The 24,980-nt window shown below is 46.9% G+C and overlaps 1 protein-coding gene and 1 long non-coding RNA gene across 4 annotated transcripts in view; one reads left to right on the top strand and one right to left on the bottom strand.

Annotated features, from left to right (window-relative positions):
* The window catches only part of WDTC1 (WD and tetratricopeptide repeats 1), a 78,682-nt gene extending 72,988 nt beyond the window's left edge, over positions 1 to 5,694 (bottom strand). For all 3 annotated transcript variants that reach the window (XM_009202871.2, XM_003891410.3, XM_009202874.2), the window contains exon 1: positions 5,260 to 5,694. The gene's annotated coding sequence lies outside the window, so the exon portion shown is untranslated. The remainder of the gene's footprint in view (positions 1 to 5,259) is intronic.
* Positions 5,695 to 5,795: 101 nt separating this feature from the next.
* On the top strand, positions 5,796 to 10,570 carry LOC103882761. The gene is made up of 3 exons (XR_644700.4): positions 5,796 to 5,948; positions 6,625 to 6,785; positions 10,372 to 10,570. It is a non-coding gene; the product is annotated as an uncharacterized LOC103882761 (long non-coding RNA).
* The last annotated feature ends 14,410 nt before the right edge of the window (positions 10,571 to 24,980 follow it).

The raw sequence follows: 24,980 nt of genomic DNA, 5'->3' as shown, positions 1-24,980 counted from the left end.
CTTAACTTTCTAGAGTCTCAATTTCTCATTTGTAAAATGGGGATAATGGTAATACCTTCCTTCCAGGGGAGTTCTGAAGATTACAAGATACACTGCAGAAAAAGTAGGGCTGGGCCTGGTGGCTCACGCCTGTAACTCCAGCACTTTGGGGGGCCAAGGCGAGTGGATCACCTGAGGTCAGGAGTTCGAGACCAGCTTGGCCAACATGGTGAAACCCCATCTCTACTAAAAAAAATACAAAAATTATCTGGGCATGGTGGCGTGTGCCTATAATCTCAGCTACTCAGAAGACTGAGGCAGGAGAATCGCTTGAACCTGGGAGGCGGAGGTTGCAGTGAACCGCGATTGCGTGCACTCCAGCCTAGGCAACAAGAGCGAAACTCTGTCTTAAAAAAAAAAAAAAAGAAAAGAAAAAGTATCTAGCAAGTGCCTGGTATATACTAAATATTCAATACATGTTAGTTTTTTGGTTTTGATTTTTTTTTTTTTTTTTTTTTTTTGAGACAGAGTCTCACTCTGTCCCCCAGGCTGGAGTGCACATGATCTAGGCTCACTGCAACCTCCGCCTCCCAGGTTCAAGCAATTCTCACGATTCAGCCTCCCAAGTAGCTGGGAATACAGGTTTGTGCCACCACGGCTGGCTAATTTTTTGTATTTTCAGTAGAGACAGGTTTTGCCATGTTGCCCAGGCTGGTCTCCAACTCCTGAGCCCTGCCCACCTCGGCTTCCCAAAGTGCTAGGATTACAGGCATGAGCCACCACGCACCCGGCTTTTTTTTTGTGTGTGTGTGAGACAGGGTCTCTGTTTCCCATGCTGGAGTTCAGTAGCACAGTCTTGGCTCACTGCAACCTCTGCCTCCTGCACTCAAGTGATCCTCCCACCTCAGATTCCCAGGTAGATGGGAATACAAGCACATGCCACCACACCTGACTGCTTGAGACTGCTCAAGCAGTCTGCCTACCTCAGCCTCCCAAGGTCCTGGGATTATAGGTTTAAGCCACCATGCCCAGCCTCCCTGTCTGTTTGATCTGTAAAACTTAACATGGCTTGGCATGGTGGCTCATACCTGTAATCCCAGCACTTTGGGAGGTCTAGGTGGGCGGATTTCTTGAGCCCAGGAGTTTGAGACCAGCCTAAACAACATAGTGAAACCCCATCTCTACAAAAAGATTTAAAAATTAGCCAGGTGTGATGGCACACACCTGTATTCCCATCTACTCGCGAGGCTGAGGCAGGGGGATCACTTGAGCCCAGGAGGCAGAGGTTGCAGTGAGCTAAGACTGCACTACTGTAACAGTCCCACCTGGGCAACAGAGTAAGAAGACCCTGTCTCAAAAAAAAAAAAAAAAAAAAAAAGCCAGGAGCGGTGGCTCATGCCTGTAATTCCAGCACTTTGGGAGGCCGAGGCAGGTGGAACTCAGGAGTTTGAGACCAGCCTGGGCAACATGGCAAAACCCTGTCTCTACTAAAAATACAAAAAAATTAGCCGGGGCTGGGCGCAGTGGCTCACGCCTGTAATCCCAGCACTTCGGGAGGCTGAGGCGGGCGGATCACCTAAGGTCAGGAGTTCAAGACCAGTCTGGGTAACATGGTGAAACCCTCTATAAAAACACAAAAATTTGCTGGATGTGGCGGTACATGCCTGTAATTCTAGCTACTCGGGAGGCTGAGGCATGAGAATCGCTTGAACCTAGGAGGCAGAGGTTGCAGTGAGCCAAGATCATGCCACTGCACTCCAGCCTGGATGACGAAGTGAGACGCTGTCTCAAAAAATAAATAAATAAATAAAATGTGGCAAACTCTCTGCTTGAATATCTGCAATGATGGGTAACTCACTCCTTCACAAGGCAGCCCATTTTGTTTTTAGAAAGCTACATTATCTCCTATTAAACCAAAGTCTACCCTCTTGGAAATTATGTCATTTAATCCTGAGATGCCTTCTAGAATCACAGAGAACATCCAGTTTCTTTTCCCCATGACAATTCTTCAGGTATTTGAATGAAGTATCATGTTCCCCCAGGCTCTTAGCCTTGGTCTTTTCAGTTCTTCCTCATGTGTCACAGTCCCAGAGGCAATTCAGTATCACAGAGCAGACAGACCTGGGTTTGAATTCCAATCCTTCCTCTTACTTGCTATGTGACCTTAAGCAAATTACTTAATCTCTCTGAATCTGTTTCTTCATAGGTATAACAGGGAAAATGATTCTCACTTCACAGGACAGTCATGAAGGTTACACTGGATAAAGTAAAAATACTAGCCAGCACTGAGCCCAAGATATACCAGGCCCTGAATAAAATGTCAGTCACTTTTTAGGACATATCCCAACTGGTAAATACCTCTCAAAGTAAATTAACCACACCAAGGAACCGGTTTCTTTCTTTTTTTCGAGACGGAGTTTCACTCTTGTTGCCCAGGCTGGAGTGCAATGGCATGATCACAGCTCACCGCGACCTCTACCTCCTGGGTTCAAGCGATTCTCCAGCGTTAGCTCCTGAGTAGCTGGGACTACAGGCGCGTGCCACCACGGCCAGCTAATTTTTTTGTATTTTTAGTAGAGATGGGGTTTCACTGTGTTAACAAGGATGGTCTTGATCTCCTGACCTCGTGATCCACCCACCTCAGCCTCCCAAAGTGCTGGGATTACAGGCATGAGCCACTGCACCCAGCCAGGAACTGGTTTCTAATAGCAATTGCCAGAACTTTGGCTTTTGAAGAGATGATCGCTAAGAAAGTACAACCTAAGGGTTTTGTGGGCCCAGCAATCTGCAATGGCAGCCTAAAGATGCAGTGGAGCATCTGGAAAGGTGAGGCAGAAAGAAGAAAGGAAACAGAACAGATAACTAAACCAATGACCCAAAGAAAACACAAGTATTACCAGATTACATGTTCTGTTTGACTTCCTCTCTGAGACGCAGAACTGCATATGTCAGCAACATTCCTTAATTTAAAATGAGAGAAGAGAGTGGTCATGGTGGCCGTGTCTGTAGTCCCAGCTACCAGGGAGGCAGAGGCACAAGAATCCCTTGAGCTCAGGAGTTTGAGACCAGCCTGGGCAACAGAGTGAGACTCCATCTCAAAAAATAAAAATACAAGGAGAGGCCAGGCGCGGTGGCTCACACCTGTAATCCCAGCACTCTGGGAGGCTGAGGTGGGCGGATCACGAGGTCAGGAGTTCAAGACCAGCCTGGCCAAGATGGTGAAACCCCGTCTCTACTAATACAAAAATTAGCCGGGCATGGTGGCAGACACCTGCAATCCCAGCTACTCGGGAGGCTGAGGCAGAGAATTGCTTGAACCCAGGAGGTGGAGGTTGCAGTGAGCGAGATCGTGCCACTGCACTTCAGCCTGGGCGACAGAGCAAGACTCCATCTCAAAAAATAAACAAATAAAATTTTAAAAAGGAGAGAAAAAATAAAAATAATTAAAGAACAAGTCATAGTCTAGATCTTCCTTAGCAGTTGGCCCCTCAAGATCCACAAATGTTTGGCAGTGGGCTTCATGATTTTCAGTTGTCTTTCCAAATCCTAAAGTCTAGGTGTGCAAAAACACCCTACATAAGTTGCCCAATGAGTCAATACTGAACTCCTTCCAGCTAAAAAAACCTGCCAATTGTATGAAACTGGTAAATAATCGTTAGCTTCATCATCATAATCTTTACACGTGTTCTCTCTTTCCCTCATGACCCTCAGAGAAGGTGTCCCAGGCAGAAATATGGACTACTGCTCAATTATTCTGCAGAGTTGATCCAAAAGCACTGTTCCTTCAAATTGAGATAAGACTCGAACAGAAGTGCTCCCACATAGGTCAAAAAAGGAAAGGAGAGCAGGACTCCAGACTTTAAGCAGCATGATCACAAACTATGACAGAAAAGGTCATTTCCTACCTGCCAGTGAAATACAACAACCTACAATGAAGAAATCTCAGTAAGTCTCAGACTTGGCCCAAAGAAGCTCCACGGTTACTCCCTGGTCTGTTATAGAGGATCTGGCTATTACACTCAACAGCAAAAATTCAATTCAATCCCGCTAAAGATATAAGAATCACAAGGAAGAATAAGCCAGAACTCAAGACAGAAATAGCATTAAGTAGTTCCTTCAGTACAGTGAGCAGAAGCTGGCCACTTAACGACTGTAAAAGACACAGAAAAGCTTAGTAGGGACTACTGGGCATACCGGTGTCCTAGGTGGGGATTTCATAATGTCTTTGAATCAGAAGCTGCCCTCAAAAAGTTTTCTTCTCAAAACGGTTTCAGGCTTTGTTAGAAAGGGAAGGCTTCACTGCCACTTTACCCAGATCATCTACCCCATCCTTGGAATGAATGGGGAAGCTTCAGCCACCCCACCAGGCTTCTAAAATCACCAACTTGAGAGAAAAACCATAACGTTGCTCTACCAGTACTTCAGGAGGTTAAAGAAAATCACAGAAGAAAAGAACTTTGGGGAAAACAGTCAAATTCGGCTGTTAGACATTACTCACAGGCCCCTGTACCTCTCCTCTAGAAACCCTGGGAGTACACCCGGAGAGGAGAGAGAGCCCAAGGCACCAAGCAAAGTCAACCAGGCTGGCAAGGGGGCGTCCCACTGCGGCTTTCAGTGCAAGAAGTGGATCCTGCTGGTTCGCAGTCTCTCTTCTATCTCCTCACTTCCTATTTACCCTTTGAAGTGGGTACTGAATGGCCCATTCCCAAGCAGAGGCCCTTTGTATACGGGGTGCTACAGTCGCCTGGTGGAAGCACCTTGGCAGAGTTCAGTTTGGTGCCAGGATGGGCCACTGAAGGCATCTGCGGTGGACACACACACACACACACACACACACACAGAGAGAGAGAGAGAGAGAAACAGAGAGAGCGAGCGAGAAACTAAGAGCAGGTCAGGTCGGCGTTGCCCTCCCGGCACTTACACCTGCCCCTTCTTCCTGACTCCGGCGCCAGATCAGATGTCAAACAAAAACTCCGCAAAAAAGTCCCGTGATGGAATGACTTCCACCTCTCCCTCCGCAGAGCCCCCTGGACTCCCACAGCCTCCCCCCCGCGTCCCGACCAAACCCTCAGCCCCCACCCCGCCCCCGGACCACTCTGCCCTCCGCCCCGGCGAGGCCTGGCCCCTCTCGGGACACCCGGGGCCCCGAGACGGGCGGGCTCAGGCCCCCAGGCCGGTAGGGCTGGAGCCGGCCCAGAGCGGGCAGCCCGTGAGCCGGGGCTGCGGGAGCCAGTCCAGCCTAGGCGCCCGCGGAGGGCAGGGGGCGGCGGCGACCCGTACCTGTCAGGTCTCTTTCCCCGACCGGCAGCGGCGCAACTTCAGGAGCCCATATCCGTCCGGGGGGGCGGCCCCTCTCCCGGGAGGTGGGGCGAGGATCCCGGGGAGGGGGCTGGGGGGCTCGAGCAGCTCTAGCCCCTTCCCATGCTCCCCGCCCGGCGCCTGGCCGGGGCCGGACAGCGCCTCCGCCCGCCCCTGCGCACCGCCTCACACCCGCGCTCACACACACTCACACTCCCTCGCGCGCTCTCACACACGCACTCCCCTCCCTCCTCCTCCTCTGTTTATCTCCTCCAGCTGTCTGGGGACCCAAGAGAAGCCCAGCAACGCGCCTGCGCCACGCAGTCTCCGCCTCCGCCCCGCGCCTCGCAGCCGGCGGGTACGCTACGCAGACTGCGCCCGGCAGCTTCCAGAATGGCTAGCTGGGCCCCCCCACTTACCCCCCCGCGCCCGGTCAACGTCTGCTGCCGGCGGCGCCCACTAACCTGCTAGTGGGGGAGCCCCGCACCGCCGTGGCCAATGGGCTTCGCCGCTCGCGGGACCGGCAGCCAGTGGGCGGGCGGGAAAGCTGGGCTAAGCCCCGGGGCACCCTGGGAGTCGTAGTTTTTCGCCGTCGAGGAGTTCCTGCCGAGCGGGCTCACCCCGCCCGGTTGCCATTAGTTACCCGGACGCACCTCCCACCCCACCACCGGGTAAAACGCTCCTCACACTGCTTCTGGGACACCCGCTCACACGCTCGCCCACTGGCCCGCAGGCCCCCGCACAGCCCCTTAAGAGCTCCTTAGACTTACTCTGAGCCCCCGAATTGTGAGACCTCTCAGGCTAGGGCCCCGAGGGCTCTCCAGAACCGAGCCTCAGCCCACTCCTTCCTGCTCTGGGGGACTGCTGAAGTGGCACAGTCCTCACTCGCGTCTCCTGGGTCTTAAGGAAGAGGATGAAAGAGAATCGGTCTTACGCTGAGTAGCCTGGAGAGGAGTCAGCCACACATACTCTGGGTGCCCTCGGGGTGATGGGAGCGACTAGGTCCATCTGATCCTCGCCGAGTCACTGCTGCTCCCATCTCTGAGGAAGAGACGCAGTTCCAGCCTTGTGGAGTCCCAGGGCTGATGGAGGAGACACCCTCCTCTTTATTAAGGAAGTTCCCAAGGTGACAAGGGTGGTACTAAGCCTATCTTCTTAAGGCAGAGACCAGGCCCCACCCATGAAACTTCAAGTCAGAAAGGGAAGACAAGTGTCATCACCTTCTAACAAGGGAAACTTTTCACTCACCCATAGGGTGCCATTTGTCAGATACAATAATTCACTTTTATTTGCACTGGATTGGGTACAGTCCCTTAGCTAGGTACTATTGCTGTCTGTGTTTTGCAGAAAAGGAAAGAAGCTGAAGCAGAAAGGCTAAAAGCAACTTGCCCCCGGGGTCCTGATAAGTTGGCAAATTGGGAATTAGACCCAGATCTGCCTGACTCCAGAGTCTGAGCCTCTGAACACTGCCTGTCTTTCCTGTGAAAACCAGACAGCACCCGCTCTCAGTAAGGACTGAATATATGTATTTGGCATTTATAGTGTTTACCACTCCGTATGTAGCTTGTTTTTTTTTTCCAATTCTGCTCACATCATGAGTATGAATTTTTCTGTGAATACCTGAATACTCCCAGAGACAAAGGTAGTATTCTAGTTGCTGGTGATTTATCCCCAAGGGAGATTTCTCCCCATTTAGAGGAGTAAGAACCTACCCTTGTGACATCAGCTCACAAAGTCTTTTATGCCTTTCTCCTAAAAAATGCTGTGGGTCATTCCCCCGACCTCTCCCCCACAGCTGTTCCACTGAATATAAAAAATCATAGACTTTGGAACTAGAAGAAAGCTTTGAGATCATCTATCTGTAGCTTCCCAGGTTCAGGCTGCAACCTTGGTTAGGGTCATTGGGTTAATTAAACTGAATAATAGCTAACATTTATTGAATACTTACCATGGGAGATAAGTGCTTACTAGTGGATTAAGAAACACTCCCGGACTGGGTGCGGTGGCTCACGCCTGTAATCCCAGCACTTTGGGAGGCCGAGGCCGGCAGATCACGAGGTCAGGAGATTGAGACCATCCTGGCTAACACAGTGAAACCCCGTCTCTACTAAAAATACAAAAAAATTAGCCAGGCGTGGTGGCGGGCGCCTGTGGTCTCAGCTACTCAGGAGGTTGAGGCAGAAGAATGGTGTAAACCCGGGAGGTAGAGCTTGCAGTGAGCCCTGATCACGCCACTGCACTCCAACCTGGGCGACAGAGAGAGACTCTGTCTCAAAAAAAAAGAAAAAAAGCACTCCCACACTCCCGGCCGGGCCCAGTGGCTCACGCCTGTAATCCCAGCACTTTGGGAGGGCAAAGGCGGGCAGATGGCCTGAGGTTGGGAGTTCAAAACCAGCCTGGCCAGCATGGTGAAACCCCGTCTCTCAACAAAATACAAAATTAGTCAAGGGTGGAAGTGCATGCTCGTAATCCCAGCTACTCAGGAGTCTGAGGCAGGAGAATAGTTGGAAACCCAGGCAAAGGTTGCAGGAGCTTCTGGAGATCATGCCACTGCACTCCAACCTGGCTACAGAGCGAGACTCTGTCTCCAAAAAAAAAAAAAAAAAAGAAGTTGAAAACAAAGAAAAGAAAAGAAAGAAACACTCCTACAATCACATAGCTAGGGAAGTGGTGGTACAGCTGGGATTAAAGTTAGATCAGATCAAGGCTGCGGTCACGCCTGTAATCCCAGCACTTTGGGAGGCCGATGGGCCGATCGGTCAGGAGATCGAGACCATCCCATAACACAGTGAAACCCCCGTCTCTACTAGTAAAAAATACAAAAACTAGCCGGGTGGAGGTGGCGGGATGCCTGTAGTCCCAGCTACTCGGGAGGCTTTGAGGCAGGAGAATGGCGTAAACCCGGAGGCGGAGCTTTGCAGCGGTATCCGCCACTGCACTCCGGTGCCTGGGCGGTTGTGAGCGACCTCGGCCTCAAAAAAAAAAAAGCTCTAGATCATTCAAATCCAGAACCCCCATTTTTAAATCGTTTTAGCATCCTGTTTTTTTGTGGCAGAGAACCCCCATTTTAAACTCTTGTTTAATGCTGGCAAGGTCACAGAGGATCTTAGATATACCGACAGAGAAGAGTGGGTGATGTTTCTGTGACGCCTAGCACAGTCTATGGCACATAGCAGAAACTCAGTAAACATTTGTTGTCAGAATGAACTTTTGTTGGTGGAGACTGATGACAGGAAGAAGACTATTTTTTTTGAGATGGACTTGCTCTGTCGCCCAGGTTGGAGTACAATGGTGCAATCTTGGCTCACTGCAACCTTCCCCTCCTGGGTTCAAGCGATTCTCCTGTCTCAACCTCCCGAGTAGCTGGGACTACAGGTGCGCACCACGATGCCCAGCTAATTTTTGTATTTTTAGTAGAGATGGGGTTTCACCATAATTGGTCAGGCTGGTCTCGAACTTCTGACCTCAGGTGATCCACCTGCCTTGGCCTCCCAAAGTGCTGGGATTAGAGGCATGAGCCACCTCGCTCCACTAGGAAGAAGACTATTAACAACTGCAGTTACTATTTATCATTTTCTAGTAGGTACTCACTCGTACTCTTACGCTTCCTTGAGTTTCTCTCTTTCTTCCTCTCTCTCCATATAGCAGAGACTTATACGTAAATCTATACATATGTGTACACACACACATTTATATACATTAACACCCACTAACTCACTTGATTCTTCCAACCACGTTGTGAGTTAGGTATGATTCTTACTCCCATTGTACCTAGAAGAAACAGAGACTCAGCTAGGCACGGAGGCTCACGCCTGTAATCCCAACCTTTTGGTTCCAGACCAGCCTGGGCAATACGGCAAAACCCTGTCTCTACAAAAAATATAAACATTGGCCAGGCGCGGTGGCTCACACCTGTAATCCCAGCACTTTGGGAGGCCAAAGCAGGCAGATCACCAGATCAGGAGTTCGAGACCAGCCTGGCCAACATAGTGAAACCCCGTCTCTACTAAAAATAAAAAAATTAGCTGGGCATGGTGGCATTTGCCTGTAGTCCCAGCTACTTGGGAGGCTGAGGCAGGAGAATTGCTTGAACCTGGGAGGCAGAGGTTGTGGTGAGCCAAGATCATGCCACTGCACTCCAGCCTGGGCAATAGAGCAAGACTTCATCCTAAAAAAAAAAAATTAGGGTGGGCATGGTGGCTGGTCTGGGTGTAGCTCATGGCTGTAGTCCTATCACTTTGGAAGGCTGAGGTGGGAGGATCACTTAAGCTCAGGAGTTTGAGACCACCCTGGCCAACATGGCCAAACACCATCTCTATTAAAAATACAAAATAATAATAGTAATAATAATAATTAGCCGGTTGTGGTGGTGTGTGCCTGTAGTCCCAGCTACTGGAGAGACTGAGATAGGAGGATTGCTTAAGCCTGGGAAGCAGAGGTTGCAGTGAGCCAAGATGGCACCACTGCACTCCAGCCTGGTACACAGAACGAGACCCTGTCCAGAAAAAAGAAAAAAAAAAAAAAAAAAGAAAGAGAAGAAAGAAAAAGAAGATGGTTAAGTTCAAAATCAGATACACACTTCCCAGCCACAGGTGTTTTCAGATTATGAAATAATTTTCTTCTTTTTTTTTTTTTTCAGAGTCTTACTTTGCAACCCAGGTAGGAATGCAGTGGCAAGATCTTGGCTCACCACAACCTCCGCCTCCCAGGTTCAAGCGATTCTCCTGCCTCAGCCTCCTGAGTAGCTGGGATTACAGGTGCACACCACCTTGCCCAGCTAATTATTTTTAGTGGAGACAGGGTTTCACTATGTTGGCCAGGCTGATCTCGAACTCCTGACCTCGTGATCTGCTCACCTCAGCCTCACAAAGTGCTGGGATTACAGGTGTGAGCCACCATGCCCGGCCTAAAATAATTTTCTAACCAACAGAGCTGGACTACTTTGAGAGGTTGTAAGTTGTTTGTTTCTGGTAGTATTCAAGTACAGGCTATATACACGTGTGTCCAAGATACTCTAGAAGCAATTATTGTATTAGGTAGATATTTAATTAAGTGACCATTTCCAATATTTTTTTATTTGGCTTTTGGAAACAGACAAGGATTATTCAAACAAAGCTATGGCAGTGAATGTTGCTGTTTTTCCTCTCCTAAGAGCATGAGATGATGCCTCAACTGATCACCAGCTCTGCAGAGGCAGTCACTGATACCATCATTTTCATCTCCTAATTGGATTCCTAGGCAAAAGTGGGCATGTTCAACCTACAATTAAAGATGCTTATATTTTACAACCCGGCAATTCTACTTCTGATACCTTAGGGGAACTATTGCATGTGTGCACGAGGAGACATTGGCAAGAATACGCCTTCCAACTGTATTATAATAGCAAAAATGTCGAAATAACCTGTCTTTCTGTAAGGGGAATCAATGGATGAATCGTGGGTTAGTCATACCATGGAGTACCATACAACCAATTAAATGATTTACATGTAATCGACATAGATAAATCTTAAAAACATAATGAGTGAAGGAAGGAAGTTTAAAGATAATACATTCAGTATGGCACTTATGTAAAATTTAACACAAAAATGTCATATATTTATAGATATATATGTAGAAAAGTACAAAAAGTTAAATGGGAAAGACAGCAATTTTGGGAGAGTGCTTCTTTTTTCCTTTTTTTTTTTTTTTTTTAACAGTACTACTTCTGGCCAGGCTGGGTAGCTCACGCCTGTAATCCCAGCACTTTGGGAGGCTGAGGCGGGGTGGATTGCTTGAATTCACGAGTTTGAGACCAGCCTGGGCAACATGGCAAAACCCCATCTCTACTAAAAAAAAAAAAAAATTAACCGGGTGTGGTGGCACACCTGTAGTCCCAGCTACTAGGGAGCCTGAGGTGGAAGAATCACCTGAGCCTGGGAGGTTGAGGCTGCAGTGAGCCCAGATCATGCCACTGCAGGGCATGTCCAGCCAGGGCAACTGGAGTGAGACCCTATCTCACAAAAATCCCCCAAGTCCCCCAAAACAGTACTGCTGCTTGTGGAGCAGGGCTAACTCATAGTCAACCAGCAAGTGTACTCACTTCTAAGAAAGGGGAAGAAAAGAGGTGAGGATGGGGTTTTAGCTGTATTTATATCATTTTATCTCTTAAAAAAAGAGATTAGAAAAAAAAGATTAGAAAAAAGAGATTAGAACTATTATCTTGGTGGTTATATTATCTGTAGATTTCTGAATATTTGAAGTAGTTTCTAATTAAACATTACAATTTTTTGTTGTTTTTTTTTTTCTGGAGGCAGTTTCACTCTTGTTGCCCAGGCTGGAGTGCAGTGGCGCGATCTCGGCTCACTGCAACCTCTGCCTCCCAGGTTCAAGCAATTCTCCTGCTTCAGCCTCCCAAGTAACTGGCACTACAGGCACAAGCCACCATACCTGGCTAATTTTTGTATTTTTAGTAGAGACAGAGTTTTACCATGTTGGCCAGGCTGGTCTCGAACTCCTGACCTCAGCTGATCCTCCCGCCTTGACCTCCCAAAGTGCTGGGATTGCAGGCATGAGCCACCACACCCGGCCACAAATTTTTTTTAATTAAATGAAGAAAAAAAAATCCATCTTGACAGGCACTAAGCCTGACTAAAAGTTAAAGGTCCATAATCTCTATACTGTGATAATTATTAAAATACAAAAACGTCATCCTTTTTTTTTTTTTTTTTGAGACACTGTCTCATTCTGTGGCCTAGACTGGAGTGCAGTGGTAGGCTCATAGCTCCCTATAGCCGAAATCTCCTAGACTCAAGAATCCACCCACCTCAGCTTCCTGAATAACAGAGACTACAGGCATGCACCACCACTCCTGGCTAATTTTTTCTTTTTTTTTTTTAGAGATGGGATCTTGCCATGTTGCCCAAGCTGGTCTTAAACTCCTGACCTCAAGCAATCCTCCTGCATCAGCCTCCCAAAGTGCTGGGATTACAGATGCAAGCCACCATGCCCAGCCTCATACAAGAATTTCATTGTTTAAATAAAAACAACAGGCCGGGCGCAGTGGCTCACGTCTGTAATCCCAGCAGTTTGGGAGGCCAAGGGAGGAGGATCACTTGAGGCCGGGAGTTTGAGATCAACCTGGCCAACATGGCGAAACCCCTGTCTCTACTAAAAATACAAAAATTAGTGGGGCATGGTGGCATGCACCTGTAATCCCAGCTACACAGGAGGCTGAGGCAGGAGAATTGCTTAGACCTGGGAGGAGGAGGCTGCAGTGAGCCGATATCTGTGCCACTGCACTCCAGACTGGATGACAGAGCAAGACTCTGTCTCAAAACAAAACAAAACAAAGCAAAACACAGTAACAACAAAGAAGTATTACCTCCTTTTATTTCATTTAGGACTTCTGGTTGCAAAGAGTCTCGGGAGTACAATCTAAGCCACCATGAGAAAAGATAGAGATCCACTGATTTCAGTCAGTTCCTTCGTTTAACCAAGGAGAAAACTGTGGCCTAGGACAATTCAGTAACTTGCTTAAAGTCACAAATCACCAAGAGCCCAAACTCTACACTCTAGTCCAAATCATTGAGAGTTTCCAAACTTCTCTTGGGCATATACCGTACCTGTGTTCCAGCTGTGCCTTCCACTTGAAATCACTCTCCTACTCCCATCTCTGTTCCTCCTCTAAAACCTTACTTAGCTAGGCTAAGAAAGAATTAGCCAATCCAGGCCCAATGCGGTGGCTCATGCCTGTAATCCCAGCACTTTGGGAGGCCAAGGTGGGCAGATCACAAGGTCAGGAGTTCAAGACCACCCTGGCCAACATAGTGAAACCCCGTCTCTACTAAAAATACAAGAAATTAGCTGGGCATGGTGGTGCATGCCTGTAATCCCAGCTACTCAGGAGGCTGAGGCAGGAGAATCACTTGAACCTGGGAGGAGGAGGTTGTGGTGAGCAGAAGTTCGCGCACTGCACTCCAGCCTCAGCCACAGTGTGAGACTGTCTCAAAAAAAAAAGAAAAAGAAAAAGAAAAAGAAAAACAAAATTAGCCAATCTTACTCCCCACACTTGAGTCTGAACCTTAGATTTGAGTGGGCCCTAATTAGCTTCCTTTCTCTGTACCTTCACTTCTCTGCTCATCCTTTCCAAGGAAAACAAGTTCTCTGTTTCACAGGTGACATGTTTTAAAATTTTCATTTATTAAATTTTATGTTTTTTGTAGATACAGGATCTCACTTTTTTGCCTAGGGTGGTCTTGAATTCCTGGCCTCAAGCAATCCTTCTGATTCAGCTTCCCAAAGTGCTGGGATTAGAGGTTAAGCCACTTCACCCCGTCAGCAGTATGTTTTCTTGTTGGAACTACTCTGATCATTAAGCAGTTCTTCTTAATGATAAAGTTTTAACTTCCACTTATTTGCCCCAACTCTGTTATCTGTGGCAACATAGGTTTTATATATTAAATGAGGTGATATTTGTGTAAACTGTAAAGGTCTGGGACAATTTGGGGGGATTAGCCAGAGTGGTAATCATGATGATCCCTTTTGCCCTTAATAAAGCTTCAAGGGCTGGGTGCAGTGACTCATGCCTGTAATTCTAGCACTTTTGGAGGCTAAGGCAGGAGGATTGCTTGATCCCAGGACTCTGAGGCCAGCCTGGGCAACACAGCGAGAGCCTGTCTCTCCAAAAAAAACCCACAAAAACCTTTAGTGTATTGTGGCTCACACCTGTAATCCCAGCTACTTGGGAGGCCTGGACAGAAAGATAGTTTGAGGCCAGGAGTTTGAGACCAATCTGGGCAACACAGAGAGACCTCGTCTCCGAAAATACTTTTTTATTTTTATTTATTTTTATTTTTATTTATTTATTTTTTTGAGACGGAGTCTGGCTCTGTCACCCAGGCTGGAGTGCAGTGGCCGGATCTCAGCTCACTGCAAGCTCTGCCTTCCAGGTTCACGCCATTCTCCTGCCTCAGCCTCCTGAGTAGCTGGGACTACAGGCACCCGCCACCTCGTCCGGCTAGTTTTTTGTATTTTTTAGTAGAGACAGGGTTTCACCGTGTTAGCCAGGATGGTCTCGATCTCCTGACCTCGTGATCCGCCCGTCTCGGCCTCCCAAAGTGCTGGGATTACAGGCTTGAGCCACCGCGCCCGGCCCGAAAATACTTTTTTAAAAGATTAACCAGGCATGTGGCATGGTGGCATGTGCCTGTAGTCCTAACTATGTAGGAGGATGCCTTGAACCCAGGAGTTCAAGGTTACAGTGAGCTATGATCATGCCCCTGCACCCCAGCCTAGGTCACAAAGTGAGACCCTGTTTCTAAAATAAAAAATAACTTCGGGCAATGAAACTCTCATGTCCCCACTAAGCCTTCCGTTTCCCAAGCTAAACGTCTCCATTTCCTTCCAATCCAGCCAACAAAGGCAAAGATTGCCACCAGTGAAAACATTCATGAGACTATGTCAAGAAATCCTGTGGCATTTCCAGGAGTCATTCCAAAGATGTTTATGCAATGATGGCCCCACTAGAATAGTTAGATCCGGTGAGACTGTTTTCAGTTGCAAATAACATGCAATCTGACTAGCAGTGGCTTAAACATACGAGGTTGAGTTTTCTCACACAGCAAGTCCCAAAGTGATTATTGTAATTAGTTCAGCCATTCAACATAATTTATTTCTATCTTTTTTCTGTTCCAGAATCCTAAGTTTTAGTTTTTCACTATAGTTACAGAATGGCTGCTGTAGCACCAAGCATCTCAACTGTGTTCAAGGCAAAACGAACAAGAGAAAGGGAGAGGCACTAGCTGCTTTTTATCAAAAAAGCAAAAGCTTTTTAGAAGACCCCAACAGATTTCTATTTATATCTCACTTGCCAGGGCTACGTCTTGTGATGACCTCTATCTACAAGGTAGATCTGGAAAAGTCTGGAAAGCAATTATTTAGTATTTCTAGCCTCTATATGGCAAGAGAAGGCAAAGGAAAAGAAATTGAGGCATGGATTTGAGCTAGCCAACCAGGAATATCTGCCACAAAATATTTCTTTTTTTTTTTTTTTTTTTTGAGACGGAGTCTCGCTCTGTAGCCCAGGCTGGAGTGCAGTGGCCGGATCTCAGCTCACTGCAAGCTCCGCCTCCCGGGTTCACGCCATTCTCCGGCCTCAGCCTCCCGAGTAGCTGGGACTACAGGCACCCGCCATCTCGCCCGGCTATTTTTTTTATTTCTTAGTAGAGACGGGGTTTCACTGTGTTCGCCAGGATGGTCTCGATCTCCTGACCTCGTGATCCGCCCATCTCGGCCTCCCAAAGTGCTGGGATTACAGGCTTGAGCCACCGCGCCCGGCCCACAAAATATTTCAAGGTGATAATTTTGGGTGGAACTCAAATCCATGGCTCTAACCTAGTTCCATATGGACAGACTCTCAACTGTGTCAGTCAAAATCAGGGGGGATAGGTCAGGCACAGTGGCCCACACCTGTAATCCCAACACTTTGGGAGGCTGAGGCAGGAGGATTGCTTGAGCCCAGGAGTTCGAGACCAGTCTGGGCAACATAGCAAAAACCCAAACAAAACAAAACAAAACAAAACAAAATGAATCAGGGGTATAACTTCTGCTAGTCAAACTCAGAAAGGACGTATCAAATAGAATTCCAGGGGCCAGACATGGTGGCTCACGCCTATAATCCCAGCACTTTGGGAGGCTGAGGAAGGGGGATCACTTGAGGTCAGGAGTTTGAGAACAGCCTGGCCAACATGGTGAAACCTATCTCTACTAAAAATTTAAAAATTAGCTGGGTTTGGTGGCACACACCTATAGTCCCAGCTACTTGGGAGACTAATAGCAGGAGAATCGCTTGAACTCAGGAGGTGGAGGTTGTAGTGAGCTGAGGTTGCACCACTGTACTCCAGCCTGGATGACAGAACAAGACACCGTCTCAAAAATAAACAAACGAACCGAAACAACAGAATTCCAGTGTTTTAATGTGCAGTGGGGAATAGTTGTTAATCTTGCTTGACAATATAGACAGAGCATGGTTCCTCTCTCAGGGAGCAGGTTAGTGCATCAAGGCACTGAAAAACCAAGACTGTTAACCTGTTAGATGAGCAGGTTATTTAACCTTTTTATATCTTGTAAATAGGGTATACCATATGTCACCACCTACTTGATGAGTTATAAATAGAAATTCACAGTATGCTTGTAGAACACATTGAAATAATGAAATTCAAATTTTAAAACTGACACCACCCAACTTCCAGATTACTATAAAGCTACAATAATCGGCTGGGTGTGGTGGTTCACGCCTATAATTCCATCACTTTGGGAGGCCAAGGTGGGCAGATCACCTAAGATCAAGAGTTGGAGATCAGCCTAGCCAACAAGGCGAAACCCTGTCTCTACTAAAAATACAAAAATTAGCTGGGTGTGGTAGCACACACCCGTAATCCCAGCTACTTGGGAGGTTGAGGCGGGAGAATCGCTTGAACCCAGGAGGCAGAGATTGCAGTGAGCCGAGATCATGTCACTATACTTCAGCCTGGGTGACAGAATGAGACTGTCTCAAAAAAAGAAAAAAAAAAAAGCTACAATAATCAAGAGAGTGTGGTATAGGTGAAAGAATAGACAAATAGATTAATGGAACAGAATATAGAACTCAGAAATAGACCCACACAAAGGCAATTCAATGGAGAAAGGATAATTTTTTTTTTTTTTTTTTTTTTTTTTTGAGACAGAGTCTCACTCTGTCACGCAGGCTGGAGTGCAGTGGCACGATCATGGCTAACTGCAGCCTCAACTTCCCAGGCTCAGATGATCCTCCCACCTCGGCCTCACAAGTAGTTGGGACTATAGGGGTGCGCCACGACACCTGGATAATTTTTGTAATTTTTGGTAGAGATGGGGTTTTGCCATATTGCCCAGGTTGTCTCCAACTCCTGGGCTAGCAATCTGCCCACCTCAGACTTAAGTGAGACTACAGGCGTGAAACCCTGTGCCCGACCATGGAGCCAGATTTTCTTTTTTTTTTTTTTTTTTTTTTTTTTTTTTTGAGACGGAGTCACCAGGCACTCTGCCGCCCAGGCTGGAGTGCAGTGGCCAGATCTCAGCTCACTGCAAGCTCCGCCCTCCCGGGTTCGCCATTCTCCTGCTTGCCTCAGCCTCCCGGTAGCTGGGACTGCAGGCCACGCCCGCCGCCCGGCTGGTTTTCTGTATTTTTAGTAGAGGCGGGGTTTCACCGTGTGTAGAGCCCAGGATGGTCTCGATCTCCTGACCTGAAGTGATCCGCCGTCTCGGCCTCCCAAAGTGCTGGGATTACAGGCTTGAGCCACGGCCCGGCCCGGCCATGGGTAGGTGCTGTAGAAATGATGTGGCGAAAACGGGCGTGGCGGTGGCTCAGCCACTGTCCAACGCAGGCAGCGACGGATCCTCCGGGCTCTATCTAACTTCTGATGTCCGTCCTAAAAATACAAAAGAATGTCCAGCAGGCGTGGTGGCGAGCGCCTGTAATTCCAACTTCTCCCGGAGGCTGGCGAAGGAATGGCGTGAACCAAGGCTGAGCACGTGAGCGAGATCAGCCACCGCGCCAATGGGAAGCCTGGCGAGACTCCGTCTCAAAAAAAAAAAAAAAAAAAAAAAAAGAAAGTGATGTGGCTGATCGCGGTGGCTCATGCCTGTAATCCCCAGCACTTTGGAGGCCGAGGTGGGGCCCTGGATCACGAGGTCAGGAGTTCCAGACCAGCCTGACCAACATGGTGAAACCCCGTCTCTACTAAAAAAAAAAAAAAGAAAGAAATGATGCTAGAAGCCCGAGACGCAGTGGCTCCGCCTGTAATCCCAGCACTTTGGGAGGCCGAGATGGGCAGATCACAAGGTCAGGAGTTCAAGACCAGCCTGGCCAATGAGGCGAAACCCCGTCTCTACTAAAAATATAAATTAGCCAGGTGTGGTGGCTGGTGCCTGTAGTCCCAGCTACTCCGGAGGCTGAGGCAGGAGAATCGCTTGAACTCAGGAGGCGAAGATTGCAGCGAGCAGAGATCGCACCACTGCACTCCAGCCTGGGCAACAGAGCAAGACTCCATCTCAAAAAAAAAAAAAAAAAAAGAAGTGATGCTAGAACAACTGGACATCCACATGTAAAAAATGAATCGAACACTATGATTTGAACATTTGTGTTCCCCCAAAATTAGTATGTTGAAATCCTAACCCCCAAGGTGATGGTATTAGGAGGCGGGGCATTTGAGAGGTGATTAGGTCATGAGAGTAAAGCCTGCATGAATTAATGCTCTTTTGAAAGAGACGCCTTTGCTCCCTACCGCCATGTGAGGACACAGCAAAAAGATAGTACATGTACCAGGAAGTCGGCCTTCACCAGACTTCAAATTTGCTAGTGCCTTGATCTTGGACTTCCCAGCCTCAAGAACTGCAAAAAATAAACTTCTGTTGCTTATGAGCTATCCAGTCTATGTTATAGCAGCCCAAAGAGACTAGGACATCCAGACACTAACTTTACAACTTTGACAAAAACCAGCCAGGCGAGGTGGCTCACGCCTGTAATCCCAACACTTTGAGAGGCTAAGGCAGGCGAAGCACTTTAGGTCAGGAGTTTGAGACCAGCCTGGCCAACATGACAAAACCCTGTCTCTACTGAAAATTCAAAAATTAGCTGGGCTTGGTGGTATGTGCCCGTAGTACCAGCTACTCGGGGGCTGAGGCAGGATAACCCCTTGAACCCGGGAGGCGGAGGTTACAGTGAGCGGAGATCGCACCACTGCACTCCAGTCTGGTCAACAGAGAAAGATCATGTCTCTAAAAAAATTTAAAAATTTAAAAAAAATTAGCCAGGCATGGTGGCACATGCCTGTAGTCCAAGCTACACCAACTATCCAGAAGCCTGAGGTGGATCACTTGAGCCCAGGAGTACAAGATTGCAGTAAGCTATGATCATGCCACTGCATTCTACCCTGGGCGACAAAGCAAGACCCAGTCTCAAAAAACTAAAAGCAAAACACCAAAAAACCTCAACAATAAGAAAATAACCCAATTTAAAAATGGGCAAAAGGTCGAAACAGACATCTCACAAAAGAAAATATACAAGTGGCAAATAAGCATATAGAAAGGTGCCAAACCACATATATCATTAGGGAATTATAACTTAAAATGAGATACCATTACACACCTATTGGAATGGCTAAAATCCATAAAACTAACAACAACAAATGCTGGCAAGGCTATGACACAACAAGAACTCTCATTCATTGCTGGTGGAAATGCACAAAGGTACAGCCACTTTGGAAGATAGTTCGGCAGTTTCTTACAAAGCTAAAAATAGTATTACCCCACCATCCTGCAATTGCAGTCTTAGGTAAATACCTGGGAGTATTTACTAGGGTAAATAGTAGTTTATTTACTTTAATAAATACCCTAATGAACCAAATAGACTTATGTCCACATAAAAACCTGCACATGAACATTTATCTAACTTTATTCATAATTGCCCCAACCTGGAAGCAGCCAAGATGTCTTTCAAAAGGTGAATGGATAAACAAACTGTGGCACATTCACACGACAGAATGTTATTCAGTGATAAATGAGCTATCAAGCCACAAAAAGATACGGAGGAAACTTAAATGCATATTGCTTTCTGAAAGAAGCCAGTCTGTAAAGTCTTCCTATTGTATGATTGTAAATACATGACTTTCTGGAAAAAGCAAAACTGTAGAGACAGTAAAAAGATCAGTGGCTGCCAGATGTTCAAGGGGAAGAGAAGGGGAGGGATAAAAAGAGGATTTTTAGGGCAGTGAAACTATATTATGTGATGCTATAGTGGTGGATATGTAACATTTTGTATTTTTTTCAAAACTCATATTGCTATATGACACAGTGAACCTTAATGTAAACTATGGACTTTAACTAATAATAATAATATATTCAAATTATGATTAATAATAACATATCCATGTTGGTTTAATCAGTGTGGTACAAATGTACCACACGAATGTAATATTAATAATAGGGGAAACTGTGAGGGAGGGAGTGGAAAGGAGGTATATGGGAACTCTACTATCTGCTCAGTTTCCTGTAAATCTTTTTGGACCAAGTCTCATTCTGTCACCCAGACTGGAGTGCAATGACACAATCTCGGCTCACTGCAGCCTCCACCTGCAGGGTTCCAGCAATTCTCCTGCCTCAGCCTCCTGAGTAGCTGGGATTACAGGTGCCTGCCACCATGCCCAGCTAATTTTTTTTGTTTTGTATTTTTTTTTTTTTCTTTTTTTGAGGCAGATCTCGCTCTGTCACCAGGCTGAGTGCAGTGGCGGATCTCAGCTCACCGCCAAGCTCCAGCCTCGGGACGCCATTCTCCGGCCTCAGCCTCAGTAGCTGGGACTGAAGCCCGCCCACACTCATGGCTAGTTTTTTATATTTCTTAGAGGCGGGGGTTTCACCCGTGTTAGCCAGGATGGTCGATCTCTGACCTCGTGATCCATTGTCGGCCTCCCAAAGTGCTGGGATTACAGGCTTGAGCCACAGCTGCCCGGCTTGTTTGTATTTTTAATAGAGATGGGTTTTGCCCGTTGGCCAGGCTCCTCAAACTCCTGACCTCAGGTGATCCCAGCCCGCCTCGGCCTCCCAAAGTGCTGGGATTACAGGCGAGCCACGCCCGGCTTGTTTTGTATTTTAATGAGATGGGTTTTGCCACGTTGGCCAGGCTCTCAAACTCCTGACCTCAGGTGATCCGCCCGCCTCGGCCTCCCAAAGTGCTGGGATTACAGGCGTAAGCCACTGTGCCTGGCCAGTTTCCTGTAAATCTAAAACTTCTCTAGAGAAAGGAAACACGGCTGGGCGCAGTGGCTCACGCCTGTAATCCCAGCACTTTGGGAGGCCTAGGCAGGCGGATCCCCAGATATCAGGAGTTCGAGACCAGCCTGGCCAACATGGCAAAAGCCCGTCTCTACTAAAAATACAAAAATTAGCCGAGTGTGGTGGTTCACACCTGTAGTTCCAGCTACTCAGGAGGCTGAGGCACAAGAATTGCTTGAACCCGGGAGGTGGAGGAGGTTGCAGTGAGCCGAGATCATACTACTGTACTCCAGCCTGGGCAACAGAATGAGGGGTTGATCTCAAAAAAAGAAAAAGAAAAAGAAAAAAGAAACACACACACACACACATAAATAAATAAATAATAAAACAACTCTAAAAAATAAATTCTCGTGGTGGCTCACGGCTATAATCCCAGCACTTTGGGAGGCCGAGACAGGTGGATTTCTTGAGCTCATGAGTTCCAGACCAGCCTAGGCAACATGGCAAAACCCCCTCTCGACAAAAAATACAAAAATTAGCCAGCTGTAATGGTGCATGCCTATAGTTCTAGCTACTCAGGAGACTGAGGTGGGAGGATGGCTTGAGCCTAGGATGGCAGTGAGCCAAGATTGTGCCACTCACTCCGGCCTGGGCTGTAGAGCCAGAACTTGTCTCAAAAAACAAAAACAAAAACAAATAGATAATTCTATTAATTAAGAAATATACAGTGGGTTGGGAGTGGTGGCTCACGCCTGTAATCTTAGCACTTTGGGAGGGCCAGGCAGGTGGATCACCTGAGGTCAGGAGTTCCAGACCAACCTGGCCAACATGGTGAAACCCCGTCTCTACTGAAAATACAAAAATTAGCCGGGCGTGGTGTCATGGGCCTGTAATCCCAGCTACTCGGGAGGCTGAGGCAGGAGAATCACTTGAACCCGGGAGGCAGAGGTTGCAGTGAACCGAGATCGTGTCACTGCACTCCTGGGAGACATGAGTGAAACTCTGTCTCAAAAAAAAAAAAAAAAAAAAACGGTAGTTTTTGCTTTTTGGCAAAATGTGTTTTTAGATTGCATTTCTTTCTATTGCCCAGGCTGGAGTGCAGTGGTGCAATCTTGGCTCACTGAAACCTCTGCCTCCTGGGTTCAAATTCTCCTGCCTCAGCTTCCCGAGTAGCTGAGATTACAGGTGCCTACCACCACAGCCAGCTAATTTTTGTGTAGTTTTTTGTTTGTTTGTTTATTTAGTAGAGATGGGATTTCACCATGTTGGCCAGGCTGGTCTCAAACTCTTGACCTCAGGTGATCCACATACCTCAGCCTCCCAAAATGCTGGGATTAAGGGATTAGCCACCACACCCGACCAGATGGGGAAGGATGGGCAACCTTACATATTGCTAAAATAAAAGGTAGACCACAAAGGAGGAGAAGATATTTACAACACATATAAATAGACATGTATTCAGGATATACCATATAAAGAATCACTATAAATCAATAAGAAAAAAGATGACTCTGGCTGGGCTTGGTGGCTCACACCTGTAATCTCATCACTTTGGGAGGCTGGGGTAGGTGGATCACCTGAGGTCAGGAGTTCGAGACCAGCCTGGTCAACATGGTGAAACCCCCATCTCTACTAAAAATACAAAAAACTAGCCGGGTGCGGTGGCAGGCGCCTGTAATCCCAGCTACTCAGGAGGCTGAGACAGGAGAATCACCTGAACCCAGGAGGCGGAGGTTGCAGTGAGCTGAGATTGTGCCACTGCATTCCAGCTTGGGTGAGAGACCGAGACTCTGTCTCAAAAAAAATAAAAAAAAGAAAGAAAAAAGATAACTCGATAAAAAATGAGCAAGATGCTTGAACAGGAACATTACTGACAGAAAATTCGTATGATTATTAAACATATGAAAAGTTTATCAATCTCAAGTCATGAGAGAAATACAAAGTAAAAGTACAATGAGAGCTCACTACTCACCTACCAAAATGGCTAAAATGTAAAATATTGACACTACCAAGTTTTGCTGAGGATGTGAAGCAACTGATACTCTTATTCACTGTTTGTAGGAGTGAAGAAGAGTACAACCACTTTCAAAACTATCTGACAGTATCAAATAAAGCTGAACACACAGCCGGGCATGGTGGCTCAAGCCTGTAATCCCAGCACTTTGGGAGGCCGAGATGGGCAGATCACGAGGTCAGGAGATCGAGACCATCCTGGCTAACACGGTGAAACCCTGTCTCTACTAAAAAATACAAAAACAAAACAAAACAAAACTAGCCGGGCGAGGTGGCGGGCGCCTGTAGTCCCAGCTACTTGGGAGGCTGAGGCAGGAGAATGGCGTGAACCTGGGAGGCGGAGCTTGCAGTGAGCTGAGATCCGGCCACTGCACTCCAGCCTGGGTGACAGAGCGAGACTCCGTCTCAAAAAAAAAGAAAAAAAAAAAAAAAGCTGAACACACATATGCATATCCTCTGCTCTAAAGTGGATTGTGAATACGTGTTCATATGTTTACCAAGGTATGCACAAGAATATAAGAGCCAATGCAACCATCACAACCAAAATTTGAAAACAACCCAATGATCATCAGTAGTAGAGTGGATAAATAAATGTGTATTTAAATTGCAGTGTTATTCATACCAGAGGTTACTATATGGCAACAAGAAGGAGAAAACTACCACCACATGTAACTATCTAGAAGGATCTCACAAACATAACACTGTAGGAAGAAGTCAGGCATGCTTCTTCCTACATGATTTCATTTATCCAGATTGATCTTCCTAGACCTAGCTCATTTAACAGCTGTGTAGTATACCATGGAGTAAAGATCCAATGAATGTTGTTTAACCATTCCTGTATTGATAAACATTTAGGGTACTTTCAGTCTTCTTTGCAATTTTAAAAAATGCTGCAATGGGATTGATTCCCTTTGATGCTTAAGTCAGTTAATTTAGTTATTTAACAAACACTTATGTAGCACTTACTAAGTGCCAGGAATTATTGTAAGCACTATACAAATATCAACTCGTCTTCATGACAACTCTATGAAAGGAGGTAATATAATTATTTTCATTTTATTTATTTATTTGTTTATTTATTTATTTGATACAGAGTCTCTCTCTCCCTCTGTCACCCAGGTTGGACTGCAGTGGCATAATCATGGCTCTGCAACCTGGACCTCTTAGGGTCAAGCAATTGCCCCAACTCAGCCTCCTGAGTGGCTTAGGACTACAGGCGTGTGTTACCATGCCTGGTTATTTTTTTAAAATTTTTTCTTTCTCTCTTTCTTTTTTTTTTTTTTCTTTTTTTTTTTTTTTGAGACGGAGTCTCGCGCTGTCGCCCAGGCTGGAGTGCAGTGGCCGCATCTCAGCTCACTGCAAGCTCCGCCTCCCGGGTTTGCGCCATTCTCCTGCCTCAGCCTCCCGAGTAGGTGGGACTACAGGCGCCCGCCACCTCGCCCGGCTATTTTTTTGTATTTTTTTGTAGAGACGGGGTTTCACTGTGTTAGCCAGGATGATCTCGATCTCCTGACCTCGTGATCCACCCGTCTCGGCCTCCCAAAGTGCTGGGATTACAGGCTTGAGCCACCGCGCCCGGCCTTCTCTTTCTTTTTTTTTAAGAGATGAGATTCTTACAGTGTTGCCCAGGCTGATCTCAAACTCCTGAGCTCAAGTGATCTTCCTGCCTTAGCCGCCCAAAAGATTACAAGCATGAGACCACCGCACCTGGCCGTAATTTTTTTTTTTTTTATTTTGTATAGAGACAAGGGTCTTGCTATATTGCCAGGGCTGGTCTCGAACTCTTGGTCTCAAGCAATCCTCCTACTTTGGCCTTCCGAAGTGCTAGGATTACAAGCATGAGCCACCATGCCCAGCCTATTTTCATTTTAAAGATGAGAAAACTGAGGCACAGGGAAGCTAAATAACTTGCCTGGGTCTTTTTT

This window comes from Papio anubis, chromosome 1, assembly GCF_008728515.1.
Source record: "Papio anubis isolate 15944 chromosome 1, Panubis1.0, whole genome shotgun sequence".
Lineage (NCBI taxonomy): Eukaryota > Metazoa > Chordata > Mammalia > Primates > Cercopithecidae > Papio > Papio anubis.
This window is presented reverse-complemented; position numbering and strand designations above follow the sequence as displayed.